Here is an 18,126-nt window from a genome sequence, read left to right as displayed (position 1 = left end):
TAAATCAGCCAGTAATTATGCTCATTAGAAAAAAAAAACAACCCTGATGTGTTTGTGTGAGTACATGAACACAAACTGAACATACAAAATTTTATTTCCATTTCCACCAAAACTGTCGGTTGGAAATGGAAATAAAAGCATTAAGCTCTATAACATGAGGCAGAACAATATATGCATTTCTGAATAAAACCCTTCAAAAGAGATACTGTTTATCCTCTTTTTGCATAATATATTTTTACAAAGGCTTTTAATGACTTTGCTGCCACTCATCAATATAGATTGAGAAATTTGCTTGTGACGTTCGATCAATATCCAGGGTACACTGAGAAGATAATTGAAACCTGTAAAATGTTAACAGGATGGCTTTAATTGTTTCTCTCACTCAGCAATGCCATTCAAGTGTGATAATTCATTTATATATACAAGCTTCAGGTTCCACTGTACTGAATAAGAGGTCTTTTGTACTCTTACATGGAAATTTACAACAATGTGGATGACTTTAATTTGATCGAAGTTCTTTTTGAGAAGTGTGAAAGAACGAGTAAACAATTTCAGACTGTATGGAAACTCTCAATTCTTGACTGGTTAATATTTTTTGGAAGAAATCGTTAACTAGGCTTATCAATCTTTCCCTCTTCCCGCTCGTTCCACTCTGTTGTTTCCTTATAGTAGAAATAAACTCTTCCAATACTACTACAAGATGAGAAGACAGAAGGCAGATCTACTCTTCCAACTAATCCCAGTGTAAGCATGAGCTGGCCATCATTTTGGAGGGCAGAAATATCTGATGCCATTGTCAGCCAATGTCCAGCCATCATCCATGCAACCTTCACCTGTGTTTTCTGATTTGAAAATTATCAAAAGTGGTGTTTTCTGTCCCATCCAATTTCAGCTCATGCTGTCTGGGTTGCACGCTGGCCTTCAAACCCTCTCTTAACTCGTGTCTTTTCCTTTGCCATTCAAACTTAGAATACATTGTTTAATGTATATCAGTTTGTCAAAACAGGTATTGGCTGAAACAAGAATATCGTTCTAAGAAGAACATTCATCTTTATCCTAGAAATTCTCCCCAGAGAAGAAAATTGTAGTTTCTTCCATTTTAACGTGGTCTTTTTAAATTCATTTGTAGCTTAAAACAATTATTTTGAAATAACATACAATTTATATTTGTTAGACTGTTACCCAAATATTTTACTTTTTCCTCAATCTTAAAACTGCTTTTTCTTCATCAGTTCTGTTTGATCCTCTATTTTTACATTTCTGTTAACATTTTTATCTTCTGATTATTAATTTTAATAAAACCTGTTACTACACTAAATTATTTTTTTAAAAAAATTCCCATTAATATTTTTATTCTATAGAATAATGGACCCTCCAAAACTAACACAAGTCATCAGAAATTTCCTTAACTTTTTCTTTTGACCTTTACTTTTATCATTCTCTCATGTCTTATATCCCTATTCAGTATTTCAAGCATTAAAATAAACAGGAGCAGAGACAATTGGCATCCTTGTCTTGTTCCTTTTTTGTATCTCATGGGGTTTTGTTAGTTTTCCATTAACATTGACTCCACACCCTGCATTGAACATTGTTTTTAATCATGGTTATGAATGATGGTTGGTTTTTTCAGGATAAACTAAGATTGACAGATCACCCTATCTGGGTTCACAGAATCAACTAAAGCAGAACCCAGCAAATCAGATTATGGTTTACTATGAAGTATGAAGCCATCTACTTGACTCTCTGGATCCTTACCTTTAGAACAGAATAAACACAACACAGGGGCATCTTAAAACTGAACACTAATCTGGTTTCTCCTATCTAGATGATAAAAAAAAAAATTACTTGTCCCTACCCCCAAAACTGAACCATTGGGATCACATCCATCACTTTCATCCTTAATGAAAGAAATAATTGTCATGGACTGACATGTGTTTACCTCTCTGAAGCTGAGCCATTTATCTACATGAGTTCCCTGAACTGATAAAATACTGTCACGTCAAGTGAAATGCAGACAGCTGTAAATCAAGATGATAATAATGTGTGTGGGGCTGGAGATGAGTTGGAACGGTTTCAATGTTGAGAATATTTACACCAGGTTCCTGTGTAATGTGTCTATTAAAACGCTATCAGAAAAAGATATTCAGTCCCTCCTCCTCCATGTTCGAATCAAGCTTGGCCTGGACTTTGTCTGGGAAGTGCCTCTTCTTACAGCTTTCTATTTATTTTCCTTCCTGACTGATTGCATGAAAGCAGGCATTTCCCTAAAGACTCCAATATTAGACTGGCCTGGAGGCCGGGAGACATGTGTGGAAGAATTGCCAGGGATATATGAGAGGCAGAAATGAATGTGCATAACCAGTCCCACTTTATACCTAAGAAGATCAATGGTCATTTTGTGACTGTGTCCCATGGGCATTTTTGAAGTGTAAGTAGAGAGATGTGGCCTAGGAGGACTAGGCTAAATCTTCATCCATACAGCTTGTTTTATTTTACTGGGAATACAGATAAAAGATCATGTCTTCTCTAAGATCTCAGAGTGAAACAATGACACCCTTTGAAGCTGAAGACTTGAAAAATTTTAGTTTCCACAATCCATTCTTTGTGACTCATCTGAAGGTTTTAGTGTGTTTTCAAATTAGTTTTGACTCCTGGCAACTGCCCAGGCTAGACGTCAGCAACCTTAAACCCTCAAAAAGCCACAAAGGTCCTTACCGGAAGCCCCCTGTTCAATTCTGGAGCCGACTGGAAGTCCGGTTCCCCCACCATAGTCTCCTCCTAGTGCGGTGTCCTTTTCCTTCTACCTGTCCTAACCAAAAGCCCTATCAATTGTGGAGCCAACCAGAAAACTCACCCCTTGCCATAGAGTCTCCTTCTGGCGTGCCATGCTTTCACCCCCTAACCAGAAGCTCCTTTCAAAATTGTGGCACTGACCAGCGACAGGGAGCCACAGCAGAGGCATAAAAGAGCCATATGTGGTTCCAGAGCCGTGGGTTGCTGATCCCTGGCCTAGGCAAATCCCTATAGTTTTCCAGGTGACATTTCAGGAGTGGTTTGCCTATGCCTTCTTTCCCAAGTGACTGGCCCAAGCTCACCTAGCTAGTTTTGTGCCAGAGGAGGCACTAGAACTCCCAATCTCCTGGTTTCTAGTGTTACGCCTTAATTGCTAGACCAAACCGACTTTCTATCTGAAATAATGCATCCCCCAATTGCCTTTTGTGTTCATTTTCCTACATGGTTCTCAGGCACTATGAGAGGCTTTTCTGCATGAAAATGTTTCTATAATAATTGTTTTTTTCTTAATATAAAATACAAATGAAAATAAAGACAATGGGAAAGAGGGTAAGGGGAAAGAAAAGGGGAAATAGAGCGAGGAAGAGGGATTTTTTTAAAAAAGCAGTGACTTGCAACTATATTCAGTGCAGTAGGTTACAGAAAATAACTATTTTATTAAAGCAAATCATTGTTTTGTTTAGAAGTGCAGACTATATACATTATGAAGATATATGATGCAAGATAATGCTATGCTTAATTTTAAGTGCAGCATTATTACACAGTTATTAATTGTATTTATGCTATTTATTTATGCTATTTTGAATAAGGAGCTAGGAACTTGTAACCGGGAACAGCAAGTGCCAGAATAAGCATAAGAAGTTATTCACCAAGGAAAACAAGAATTGCTATCTCTCCATAATACATACCAGTATATAACATCTTAGGTGAAGAGTAATTTTCATTGGCAAGACCTAAGGGAAGAATTAATTGCCTGTCCCCAAGAGCTATGAATTTATCAGTGTAACAGTTTAGTGTATCATTGAGTTGATCCAAGTCTCTGAATCATATGCCTCATATTCCATGTGATGAGAAAGAAATGAGCATTTACATCACAAAGCATTCTTTATTTCATTATTGCTTTGAGACTAGGTGGTCTCCCATACCTCTTAAGTAACTGCACAATTTGTTCATGGGATTCCTATTGCCCTGGTTTATATTTGCCTGAAAAACCACTTGTGAATTCTAGAGCTGTCAGTGAGATGGGGAATTTAAAAAAAAAATTGTCCCCAAAGGTAAACCACTTCTGTAATGCTGCAAAACCAAACCAAACCAAACCAAACCAAATCAAAACACCTTGCATGGATTATTCAACTGAAACTGAACTAAAAATAAGTCATCTTTATCTGTTTCTAATTATGTTACTGTTCTGTCCATACTCTATGATTGGCATTCTGTCTTGTGATAGGAGGAGAAGGAGGGGGAAGAACAGAGGAGGAGGGGGGAGAGGGAGGAGGAGGAGGAGGAGGAGGAGGAGGAGGAGGAGGAGGAGGAGGAGGAGGAGGAGGAGGAGGAGAAGGAGGAAAGAAAGAAGATTCTACCTAGCTTCCAAGCTGTCCAAGCTTTCATTAATGTAGATCGTTTCCCTGCTACTGAGTTACTAAAATTCCATAATGTCATGATTATGCTTGGGCTTCTGTAGGTTGGGCTGTTTGCCTCTACTCCCACATCCCACTTGGACATTTAGCAAATTGTAAAGTAATGTGAAATGAAGAAACATATGGGGAGGTGGCTCCCAGTTGTAAATCTGTGTATACAATTTTTAAAATAAAATTAACTGAGCAGTGCCAAGAGATTCTAATTTAGATAACATAATCAGACACAGGCAGACGAGACACTGGAGCAGATATAGCCTCAGAGGGGAGGCAGACAGACCTTGCCATGCTTATCCAAGTTACTAAGTCCTACAAGGCTGGATAACCAAAACAAACAGTGACTTGACTGGGGAAGAAGGAGAAGGAGTTACTGAAGCTGACAGATGCAAGGCAACTTGCAACCATTCAACCAAAGCCTAGGCTGACCTTTCTCATTATTTTCAGAATGCTGCAGTGAAGAAGAGTTGTACTGCTGCATCTAAAGATAAAGCCTCTCAAATAGTACCCCCTCTTCGCTGCCTGCCCCATTCTTTTTCTCTACCTGTTTGGAAGCCTGAAGTCTTGGAGAGCTGTTGATTTCAACAATTAGAAGGAGAAAGAGTGTAGATGAAAAGGGATAATGGGATGGGTAAATCTTGAAATATAGTGGCTGCTCTGGAGGCCACCTGGGCTTAGGTGTCACTCCAGACATGAGTAATGAGAATATAGGAAGTGGTGTCTGCACTTCCCAGCACATCCAAAAAAAACTTCTGGTCATGCCCACAATCCTGTTTTCAAGAGGATTGTTGGGTGGGAAAGCTTGAGAGATTTTACAGATCTCAATAGTATAGTGGTACAGAGTTGGGTCTGAGAGTGTTATTCTAATAAAAAAATGGAAAGATCAAAAGGTGCTGGGGAGAAGTGGTGACTGTGTCATGAGATTATGGATTCATTGGAGTTGCCAAGGTAAATGGAGAAGTCCAAAGTGCTATTCTTTGCTCATATACAATTGCCTTAGCATTCAGCCACCAATGGGTAGCAGCCAATCTGCCCATTGCTCTTTATATTTTCTCTGTTTCTAAGACAGGTAGCCAAAAACAATCACAAACACTAGGAACATCTCTAATCATGAGTCCAAAGAGGATTGGTTGTCTCTTTCCTTGCCCCATCTCCAGTTCTCTGCTAATAATTTCCATTGATTGGAAATGGAAAGATATGGTTGATATGGCCATCCTGGCTAAGGATCTGATATAATAACATTGGAAGTAAACATGCAGTCTGCAAATGAAAATCTTATTTTGACTGCCAGAAATAAGGGCCCATCCTTGTTTGTGGAGAATGCCCTTTGAACCAAGTTGACATTCTCATGGAGAGAAGAAGCTGTCCAATTCTTCTTAAAGTATTTTTGGATGCAAATACACAAAAGCACAAATACTTTGCCTCTGTGAGTGTCCAAGTCCTATAGCCTAGATGGATAGTCTTTCCAGCTTAGTTTTGATTCAGGTCCTCTAATTTACATGCTTATTTGCAGACAAACAACACATTGAGACAAATATGCCAAAAATTCAATGTGCCACTTTCAAGGATGGCTGGATCTTGCCCAAGATTCCACTAATTGGACTTTAAGAGACATTGGCATTAGCCATGCCCTGATGAACCTTTGTTCCAAATTAATATGGGATTGGAAAGTAAATAAGTAACAGCAACAATAGCAGAAATCATCAAAAGGTAACAGTTGTAGATTTTTTTCTCCAAGCAGAAATCATTGCTTTATTTGCCATTCACCCCAAATGATAAACATTGGTTATTAGAGATTTGGAAGTAGTTATAAAGAAAGAAAAACAAAAGGGGTGGCAGCAGCTGTAGCAGGAGGAGTTGTATACACAAATGCTATCTGGTCAAGAGTAAATTTAATAAATTAATTACAATCTTTAGAAATCAGTTTAAGACAATAAAAGCTACACAGAACAAACATGAAAAGAATGTGAACAAGATCAATAAAAATTAAAGGCAGAGCAATGTGACTTGCAAGAGAAGAAACTCAGATTTAATCCCCACATTGGCCACTAGAAAATGCTAGATGCTAAATACTCACTTTACCATCTGCCAAAAGCTAAACATTGAAGGCGCTAATCTAATCTCTGGTGTGTGTGTGTGTGTGTATAATTAGGGTACTGTCACAAAAAGAATCCTAGTCTCCCTCCTTAGGAAATTTAGTGAAATCAGCTATGCAGTATAGAAGTCATTTTGTACAATTCGTTTAGGGATTCATAAATAACACCAAAGATCCTGAATTGGATCCCTAAACAAATTAGAGTTGGTTAAAGTGATGTAAGACTAGCATTCATTAAACAGAAAGCCTTCCAGTTGGAATATTTCTTGCATGTTGCAGTTTCTGAATATTGGTCAAAGGCAGTTCCTTAGAGAACATGTGGCAAGAATGCCAAGATGTAAAAAAAAAAAAAAGAAGAAGAAGAAGAAGAAGAAGAAGAAGAAGAAGAAGAAGAAGAAGAAGAAGAAGAAGAAGAAGAAGAAGAAGAAGAAGAAGTAGTAGTAGTAGTAGTAGTAGTAGTAGTAGTAGTAGTAGTAGTAGTAGTTCATCTTGGTGGCCGAATCCATTCTTTCCAAGGAAGAAGCAAGTGGAGCAGAAGCCAAATTGGCTAAAGCAGTACCTGACCATAGCCAGCATTAGAACAAAACAGGTCAGTCCTGAATGAAGTTCAGACTGCATACCTGATTCTTCATATTCACAGGGGTGTCAAATGATGGCCCATAGGCCGGATGCGTCATGTGCAGCCACATCCACCCCAGCTCCGTAAAGGGGAAAAAAAACATTGCAAAACATCACGTGACAGCAACATGATGCTGCAAGTTTGACACCTATGACCTAGAACAAACTGCATGGTGAATCCAAAGTCAAATGCCCACCAACCAACCGGAGCTCTGCATTATCTGGACTGAGATTCCATTTGGTACTTCACATTCAAATCGTTGCTAAATCCAGACCACAATTCAGGACTTCCACAGCCTCTTTGGCATCACTTGAAAAGTGAAGATATTGCAGAGTGTCATCGGCTAATACAAACATGACTTACATGCCACTGAGGGTGAGGAGCCCTTGATTGAAAAGCACAACTTAACACCGCCAGTGGCATTTTGTGCTGCTTCCTGAGTTATATAGCTTTATTTGTTATTGCTCAAAGTCTGTCACCTTCAAAAACAACCTTGTAAAATTGCTGTTACATCTACCATGAGCCCTCTGGATATCGCAGGCTGGGGTGACTGTCATGCTTATAACCTGAAAGAAATACAAATTTTTGTTTGCTTGTGACTCCTGTAACAGCTGAATTTCAATCAGTGCTTCCTGCTTGGCTGTCATCATTCAGGACACTCTCTGTAGACATAGAGCAAAGGCCCATCTTGGCCTCCAGAAGGTCCCAAATTTAATTCGCTTGCCAAAGCTTAGGGGTTTTTGCCATGACTTGGTGTTTCAGGGAGGTTGAACCAGAATAAATATCCCAGAAGCTAACGCGAGTGTGTTGGATCGACTTGTGCGCAGCCCAGAGGGATTGTCATTGTCAAGCTATTTTTAACCTGCCTACTTGGATATTGTGCTGTAAAGTAAGGATGAATGATGGCAATTGATTGTCCCAAGCAGTGTGGTGTGGTATTAAGGCAAGACACCCCAGCTGTGTTTCAGGCCTGCCTCCTTGGCAAGATGAAATATCCTGGTTTTATCCCTCTTAATTAAAGTGGGTTGAATACTTAAAAGGGAAGGAAGAGGTGACACTGAGTAAACAATAGTTGACTCAATTAAAAGAAAAACGCCTCCGCAAAACCCAGCGGCTTGGAGTCAAATGCTCTCATTTGCCTGATGCTGCAGGAAATGTTGCTTGTTCTCCTTCTCCCTTGTGGCAATCTGCAGCAAAGTGTAAGATGAACTGGGAGCTTGGTGTGTTTTCCTTATAACTAATTCAGGTGTGAGCAACTCCTGCAGGATGGCCCGGGGTGTATATCCAGTGTTTGCAAGTGGATGCCACAATGGGTGCTTTGATGCATGTGGCACTTCAGGGTGAATACAGGAAGCTCAAGTGCCCGTTGAAGGGGCTGTAACTCTGTACAGTACTACAAATTATGAAGTGATATCCAATGAAGAAGCCCCCTCCCCCCAAAGGAGAAACAAAAAAGCTTACAAGGTTGCTTCTCTGATTCATGCTCTTTTGACCATACAGTTTGCTAGAGGCTTTATTTGCATCATTCATTTACCCTGGATAACTAAACCGCAGATTATTCATTAGGCACAATTGTTTGGGTTTTGACATTACACTAATAATAATGTAAATCACAGCAAAGGTAAAAGGTTTTGAGTTTGTTGAAAAAGGCAAGGCACAAGTGAAATATATTTGCCACTGAATAATTTATTGGTGGTTGTTTAATCACAAAAAACCTGCCCAAACATGAACAGTAAAGAAAACTCAAGACAGGTGATCGTTGTTAGTTACCTGAAATCAAAAGAGCATTGAAAGATCAGAAAAGAGGTTTAACCCTTTTCCAAAATTCTGCAGGTACTTCTAAGGGAAAAGTGTGCCAGAAGGCAGGGATTTCTATTGAGAAGGCCAGCCATCTAATTTATGCCACACAGACCTCCACAAGGAGATGAGGCTTTAGAGTAGGTTTTCTCTAGTCAAAGTTAACTATTCTTCAAAGCACCTGAGGGTAGAACAAGAAGCAATGGGTGGAAACTAATCAAGGAGAGAAGCAATTTAGAACTAAGGAGAAATTCCCTGACAGTTAGAACAATTAATAAGTGGAACAACTTGCCTGCAGAATTTTTAAGAAGCTGTCTGAAGTGGTGTAGGGTTTCCTGCCTGGGCAGGGGGTTGGATTAGAAGACTTCCAAGGTCCCTTCCAACTCTGTTATTCTATTCTATTCTAGATGATGGAACTGAACAAATCGATTCAATTCTGACAATCACCTGTTTGTGATCAACAAACCAGGAGGGCACAAGAAAACAAAATAACATTAATAACACAGTGAATGAAAGAAGAGTAAGGTACGCTGGCTTTAACAAAAGAATAATAATCTAGAGCATCACAACCATCAATAAACTACTCAGTGGCAAATATATTTGTTTCATTGGTGTCTTGCCTTTTCAAGCAAACTCTAAAATAGCAGAAAAACCTGCAGTAAAAAAGCAGTAGGAAGCCTCTGAAATCCAAATAAGGATACATAAAAGCAGCAGATGATGAAACTATCTGTAAGCACAAATGAATGTTAGGTACCCTGAAAACCAAAGTCAACAGAAAAACTATCATCCCAAGAAGTTTCCTTCATTTGGGTGCTATTTTGGAAAAGGCCCTAACTGATTTCAGATATTGGTCAAACCAAGAGGTGAGCTTTGGAATTCAATTTAGATAGTGAAATGTTTCCTAAAACTATAAATGTGCGTATCTTGTTCTAACCTTAGCAACTTGTGAAATGATACACTCGGAGAGACATGTGGGCTGATCTTTGAGGCCTGCTTTAAAGTGAGGCTAGCACTTAGCTGAAAACGTCAGACTCTTTGAAAAATATTTATGAAGAATCTGCTGCAGTAATCAGTCTACATTTAATACAGTCACAACCTTATTTTTGATCCTTTAGGAAAATGTATAACTAGTACTACAACTTAGGTTTGGCACATCTGAAATGGCTGCCTGTAGAACATGCTAAATATTTGTTGATCTGATAATATATACAAGTGAAACGTGAAAAATTAGAGTATCATGCAAAAGTTCATTTATTTCAGTAATGCAACTTAAAAGGTGAAACTAATATATGAGATAGACTCATTACATGCAAAGCGAGATAGTTCAAGCCTTGATTTGTCATAATTTTGATGATTATGGCTTACAGCTCATGAAAACCCCAAATTCACAATCTTAGAAAATTAGAATATTGTGAAAAGGTTCAATATTCTAGGCTCAAAGTGTCCCACTCTAATCAGTTAAGTAAGCCATAATGCAAAGGGTTCCTGAGCCTTTAAATGGTCTCTCAGTCTGGTTCAGTAGGAATCACAATCATGGGAAAGACTGCTGACCTGACAGTTGTGCAGAAAACCATCATTGACACCCTCCATAAGGAGGGAAAGCCTCAAAACGTAATTGCAAAAGAAGTTGGATGTTCCCAAAGTGCTGTAACAAAGCACATTAATAGAAAGTTATGTGGAAGGGAAAAGTGTGGAAGAAAAAGGTGCACAAGCAGCAGGGATGACCGCAGCCTGGAGAGGATTGTCAGGAAAAGGCCATTCAAAAGTGTTGGGGACTTTCACAAGGAGTGGACAGAGGCTGGAGTCAGTGCATCAAGAGCCACCACATAAGACGGATCCTGGACATGGGCTTCAAATGTCATATTCCTCTTGTCAAGCCGCTCCTGAACAACAAACAACGTCAGAAGCGTCTTACCTGGGCTAAAGAAAAAAAGAACTAGTCTGTTGCTCAGTGGTCCAAAGTCCTCTTTTCTGATGAGAGCAACTTTTGCATCTCATTTGGAAACCAAGGACCCAGAGTCTGGAGGAAGAATGGAGAGGCACACATTGCAAGATGCTTGAAGTCCAGTGCGAAGTTTCCACAGTCTGTTGATTTGGGGAGCCAGGTCATCTGCTGGTGTTGGTCCACTGTGCTTCATTAAGTCCAGGGTCAACCCAGCCGTCTACCAGGAGATTTTGGAGCACTTCATGCTTCCTTCCACAGACGAGCTTTATAGGGATGCTGACTTCATTTTCCAGCAGGACTTGGCACCTGCCCACACTGCCAAAAGTACCAAAACCTGGTTCAATGACCATGGGATTATTGTGCTTGATTGGCCAGCAAACTCTATGGGGCAATGCCCCATAGAGAATCTATGGGGCATTGCCAAGAGAAAGATGAGAGACATGAGACTGAACAATGCAGAAGAGCTGAAGGCCGCTATTGAAGCATCCTGGTCTTCCATAACACCTCAGCAGTGCCACAGGCTGATAGCATCCATGCCACACCGCATTGAGGCAGTAATTGATGCAAAAGGGGCTCAAACCAAGTACTGAGTACATATGCATACATATTTTCAGAGGTCCAATGTTGTTCTATATACAATCCTTGTTTTATTGATTTCATGTAATATTCTAATTTTCTGAGATTGTGAATTTGGGGTTTTCATGAGCTGTAAGCCATAATCATCAAAATTATGACAAATCAAGGCTTGAACTATGTCGCTTTGCATGTAATGAGTCTATCTCATATATTAGTTTCACCTTTTAAGTTGCATTACTGAAATAAATGAACTTTTGCACAATATTCTAATTTTTCGAGTTTCACCTGTATATAACAGATGCTTTAAATTATTAGAATCCAAATGCAAGCAAGAGAAATAATCTCTTTAATTCGTATGGGCAATATAGAGTCCAGCTGAGCCACACTGAGACATTGGGATGCAACTTTTCATGTGGGTGGGAACTTGCCCTCCCAGCCAGAGCCAGTAAAGCTGGACTCATTCCAGTGTTTTTTAACCCACCCATGAATTTTGCATCTTTGGAAGCAGGACAGCTGGCCTTTAATTAGAAAATTGGTATTTGGAATGCTCAGTCCAAATGTTCAACTACCTGAAAGAAAGGATGCTTTAGTTACTGGTGTCATTCAGAAGGCGTAACAAAGCCATGTTGTTCTCTTGCCCCTGGCACTGACATAGACCAAAACACCAGTGGATTAATATAAATTATTTTGTAGCTGTTATTAATAACACATTACATAATTGAAAAAACAGAGCCAGTCAGATCTCACCGATGTAGAAGCCTTTTCAAAGCACCACACCAGTTCAATAAATTCTTTTTAAAAGAATTTGTGTGTGATCATTTTTTATAGCATCATCTATTTATTTATTTTGTTCAAATGGAAAATGGGTCAGAGTGAGTGAGAAATAGCCACTTTATGTTATAAAACCTATTTGTTCCCAATTTGGCACATTTCCCACTGTAGTAATTTCTCAGGCTCTTTTCTCTCCCTTCTCTCTCCATATACCTCGCCCCCCCCCCCACACACACACAACATGCACATCCAAGTAAGGGATCATATGCTCAGGAAAATTCAAGTGTATATATTTTCTAAAATAAAAGGTAAGAGTGTAATGCCCCTTCCCCAACATAAACCAAAACAATTGTCTGATAAATTTTAACAGAATGTGAGAGACAGTAAGAAAGAACACTTGGTAACCTGTGCAGGTTAGGATGGAGACCACGTTGTCTGCTAGAAAAGGAATAATTGGTTGTCTGGATGTCTCACAAATGAAAACAGGAAAATAGACTTGGTGCATAGTTTATAACAACTCTTTATAAATGTCAGCCTTTTCAAAGGTCATCTATAAATGACAATGGCATTATCTTTAGTTTACAGACAAATCAAAACCAGAACAATCCCAAATGTTCATACCTTAAAAACAGCATGATTTACAAATATACTGTATCTCCCACAACACACTAAACAATGAGAGATCTTTTAAAAAGCTGATGTCTCCACAGGTTTAATTCAAAGTTACTGTCAAAAATTTCTAAAATGCTACACACTGTTGCTTGTATTGCAGCAGTAACAGTTACAGTTGGCTAACAGTTGCAAGGTTGATGCCAGCCCTTCAAGGTAGATCAGACAAGGAAAACAAAGTCATCAGAGCTAATACTACTTTTATTATAAGCTTACAATAACAGAACCTTGAAAGTCTGAATGTGCCTCCCTCCTCTTTATCTTCAAAGAAAAGAGGTCATGTCTGAAGCTTTCTCAAATTATATTTCTGCCCAAGCCTGGTATTACTGTACTTTTATCTGACACTGGTCTTTCTTCTGTTCCCCAAGGTTACTTTTACAGATCCCAAATCTCCTAGAAATTTGTCCTTACTTTCTGATGGAGGCTTTCTGGTTTCTTGGGCTGATTGTGAGTTGGTCTCTGAGGAAGCAATATGACTTTTAGAGCATGGACTATAAATCCTGTATGTGGGACATTCACAACTAGAGCACATAGTGGATATAACCAAACAGTGGAACAAGGAAAAGGAAGATAAAGGTCAGGCTGTACCTGCTGCTAATCAGATTTTTTAAAAGGCATTTTTTAAAATGGCTGGCATGAGGTACAAAGAGCAAGCTATCATAAGGGGACCAGAGCCTAATGGAAAACCCTTGCCAAACTTTGCTCCAACTAAACAGCTCTGCAGTGAACAGGAACAGGCCTATTGTATCAGAAAAATGAGATTGCACTGCATTTCTTCCCAAAGGCTCTTTTGCACATCTCCTGTTAGTCACAGCTGTTACTCTGCCAATTTTTTTTTTTAAAGTAGGGAGGAGGGAAAAAAGATCCACCTGAAACTTGGCCCTGCTTTTGAATCCATTGGCAATGGAATTGAAATTAAATCTTGCACCAATTTACATTATGGGATTCTAACTGAACTTTTCATATCTTTCGTTTCAGATTTGCCTTTGATGAATGTTTAAAACAAAAAAGAAGGCAAGCTCCTTCAAATGTGAACTCCTGCCAATAAAACATAAGGTAACATTTCATTTGCCACCTTCACTTCTTCTCCTCATATGATTCTTTAATAATATCCATTTTTGGGAACAGTGAAATATTGAGACTAGCAATATGTTAAGGTTTCCTTCCATTTTAAGCAATCACTACAGTGACTCTCTGATTTGGATTAAATGTACAACATCAGGTAATGTGGTCATCCCACTGCAGAATTCATTGTACAATTTCTAGCTTGCACTATAAGCATATTATTTAATCTGGTCCACTCTGGTCTTTTTCTTATTTGAAAGAATGGAGCACTGTTCACCTGTTGTGACTTTAGGTTAATAATATGACCAGCCTTGAAAATAGGTTTCAGATGAAATTCATTCCAAATGCTTAAGTCTTCAATTTGGTCAAACCTTGCTCCCTCTTGCAAAGGTTTCCACCTAAATGTTAAATTGCCGTTCCTAAATTAAGTGTTTCTGTTTATTATAGGGGAAATAGGTCAGTTTACCATTTTTCAAACAGAAGGAAAAAAACCCAAAGTTCCAAGATATTCTTTATTGAATTTTCAGTCTCTTGCATTAGGATATAGAAAAGCTAGACAGGTCTATTCAGTAATAGTGGAGAGTGACAAATACCACCCCATCAAATTAGGAGATTATTTGCAGTCATTTCACAGAATCAGTCATTTTGAAAAAAAAATATTTTCAGTCATTTAAAATGATTGGTTACTTTAAAAAAATTGATTTTGTATCATGCCACTGAAAATCAAATATGAGTGACAGTACTCGATTTAAAAAAAAATGTTTTCTGAGGTAGTATTCTTACAAAAATATAACTAGGATTGTCTTAGATTGGTTTTTGAAGCCTTTCTGTGTTGGGCCCCCTCTGATAAAAATGATTCTTCTCTTACAGCAGGGACTAATTCATATTTTAGAGATATTCTCCTCAAAGTCTTCCTTGACTTACAGTTGTAGCCATTCATTTTTTAAAAATAGTATCTTTCCAAGTCCATTGTACAGCTTGAGAGAGAACAGGGGAACCCACAAAACTACAGTAATCATTTCCTAAATAGAGATTTTTCACATTTTGGCCCTCTCAGTTGGTGATTCACTGTTTACTCCATCCATATGCTTCAATATGTTTGACAAGTTTGATAATGCTAGATCAGGAAAACAAGCAGAGTTTAATGTTTTCAATTTTTTGAGAAAAAATTCTAAAATAAAGAATGTTAACATCCAGGGAAGCTCTCTGCCCAAAATGTAAGTTTGTTTGTTCAACATATTTACAGTGGTAATATAATCTTGTTGCATTCTGGAATCAGTTGCAATTTATGAGCCCAGCCAGATGGGGAAAGCTGGCTATACTCTCAGTTTTCCATTCATGCTTGATGTTTAATGTGTGCACTTTGAAAAAGTCCAAAGTCATATTTGAATTTGGACGGGTGGGAAGCGTGCTTTGTCAAGACTGATGCTTCTTTTTTTGGTTCCTATTCTTTCCTGTGCTCTGATTTGCTTATGGCCTGAATGTTTTGTTTGAAAACCAAAGATCTATTGCCGCCAGTGGAAGTTGCAGTTATGTGAGGGCAGGTGGCAGAAGTGAGATCAATGGTGGTGTCACCTATTTGGGATGGGGGGAACTTGCAGCTGTCCAGGAACAATCACCTCTTGGCTACTATCCGATGGATGCCTGGAAGAGTTGAGAGGAGAGGGAAGGGAAGGGGAATTTTTAAAAATTCAATTTGTAACAGAGCTCACTTTATACATATTTGGTTTTAATTATATTAAAGATTTGCCACAATAGAGGTAGAGGTCATTATACACCACTGCTTTGATCAGGTTGTGGATCATTACCTTTGTTATTACTGGAAGCTAGGAAGATTATGAAGAATGAAAGGATAAACTACCACAACCTAGAGTTTGCCAATGTCAGGGCCCCAAAACTTAAAAAAAAAGACAGGTGGCGATTCTTCCAAACAGATTTCTTTATTGTTCCACATCTACAGACATAATCTTGCAAAACTGATTGTATTTGAGGCAGTAGATGGTGTACTGTCCCACAATCTATCTATATTTGTAAAATATGCTCCCTTTCTTTGTCTATTTTAATTTGGTCACTGACCGCAATAAAGCTTACTTACTTATTTACTTACTTAAAACTGAAGCACTCTACTATCTACATCAAGCATATACTCTGAGAGCTGTTAGGGAGGGGGTGTCTTCACCCTCCTTCTCTCATACAAAATATCTGAATTGAACTCCCTCTTATTCATCTGGAATGCATCCAGACTATTACATTCCATCTCATTGGAATGATTTGGATTAAATCAGCTCTCACTAACACAATTATCAGCTGTGAATGGTGAGAAATGTTGCCCAATATACCTAATGGGAGCCCAGAGGGGAAAAATGTATAGGAAGATTGCATAACTGTAATAGACACTGAATTAATTCTCCTCATCCTGATGCAGAAGGTCCAGGCACTGCCCTTTGGACCTCCCCCTTACTCTAAACCATTAGGTTGAAAGAAAGTGACTGCCTTATCCAAAGGGTCATGGGGCAAAATAGTTAGACCTCCTCTGCTTAAATCCAATGTGTTAATTAGCATTCCATGCTACACCTTTGTTCAAAAAAATCCATAGGACTTTAACTTATTATGTGGTTGAAGAACACTCTTGAAGTAGCTTACAAGCAATTCATCTTGCTCCAATACTACCGTAGTCCTTGACTTACCACCATTCATGAAACAATCATTCAAAATTGCAACAGCACTGACAAAAGGGACTTATGACTGGCTCCCCATCACTGCTGCAGCATCTCCATGGTCACATGATAAAAATTTGGGCTCTTGACAACTGGCATATATTTATAAGGGTTGCAATGTTCTGGGGTCACATGATTGCCATTTACAATCTTCCCAGGGGCATTTCCAACAAGTCAAGGGAGGGGGGAAGACAAATTTGCTTAATATGATTTGTTCAATAATTGTGCCAAAAAGGTCATAAAATTGGACATGACTCACTTAATGACCTCATTGTTTAGTGACAGAAGTTATGGTTCTAACTGTGGTCATAAATTATAGACCACCTGTATAGCATAAATATTAATTTTATTTAAAAGATTTGTATAGCCATCCATTTTATGTAACATAAACCTGGCAGCTCAGAAAGAATAATTTTTTAAAAAAGGGTAAAAAACATAAAAGGTACCAAAAAAAAAAAACCAAACCCTTCCTGGCACCCAAAATACAACAAATTCTCACAAATCCAAATAGACTTTTGAGTTTCCTGTATTATCTCATTTTTTCTTTCATCCTAGCATTTTCCCAGAAGTGCAGACTCCACTTATTTGGATCAACTGAGTGTTGTGATAGCAGTTGACCAACTGGTTTGTTGTCCAAGTTTATTGTTACATGCGGAGAGAGTGACTGACCCAAGAAGACACCAAGCCAACTTTCATGACTAAGGTGGGACTAGAACTCACAGTCTCCTAGTTTCTAGTTGATGCCTTAACTGCTGAACTGGATCTTATATCATCATCATCATCATCATCATCATCATCATCATCATCATCATCATCATTATCCATCCCAATTATTTAGAGAAAAAATTGCTCCATCCAAAGGAACAACAAATGAGAAAGTTACAGCCTATCCTAGGCTATGCTTAGCTATGCATTATTTTTTTCTTGCCTTAAATGCCTGAAAATGCCTGAATTGAATAGCAACACTGCACTATAGATTCAAAAGCGAGGTTAGGGCTATGGTGCAAAATATAGTTGATTTATTTATTTGTTCAACTTGTATGCCGCCTTTCTCCGAAGACTCAAGATTGAGACTGGGGTAGGCTATAAGCGGAAATTAGATTCCCCTAATGATCAAGTTCCTTTTTCAACTTTTATAAATATTTTCCAGACAACCAGAATGGTATAAAAATACAGGGCACTGACTATTGTACATACAATATACAACTCACTTGGTTGATAAGTCTATGGTACCGAGCTTCAGAATTTGGCAAAATGTCTGTCTGTGCACCACTCACCTCCCAAATTTTGGAAAAAGAAAACAGCTAAGTAACTTGGTTGAAGAAAAAATAGGTCAACTTGGAATTCTGTATATATTCCTCTGCCATTTCTGCTGGTATCCATCCATTTCACTTTTGATACAGTTTGGAGAGTGGCAGACATGGGTTTTACATAATTTTACCACTGGT

General features: G+C 38.5%; 1 long non-coding RNA gene across 1 annotated transcript in view; it reads left to right on the top strand.

Annotated features, from left to right (window-relative positions):
* Positions 1 to 18,126, top strand: part of LOC117660607 (uncharacterized) — a 48,503-nt gene that overhangs the window by 6,969 nt on the left and 23,408 nt on the right. Inside the window, exons 2-3 of the long non-coding RNA XR_004589732.3 lie at positions 13,875 to 13,952; positions 17,234 to 17,381. This is a non-coding gene — a long non-coding RNA (uncharacterized LOC117660607). The remainder of the gene's footprint in view (positions 1 to 13,874; positions 13,953 to 17,233; positions 17,382 to 18,126) is intronic.

The sequence above is a fragment of the Pantherophis guttatus genome, chromosome 2, assembly GCF_059756535.1.
Source record: "Pantherophis guttatus breed Tessera chromosome 2, ASM5975653v1, whole genome shotgun sequence".
Taxonomy (NCBI): domain Eukaryota; kingdom Metazoa; phylum Chordata; class Lepidosauria; order Squamata; family Colubridae; genus Pantherophis; species Pantherophis guttatus.
The sequence above is the reverse complement of the archived record's forward strand: the minus strand, read 5'-3'. Positions and strand labels throughout refer to the sequence as shown.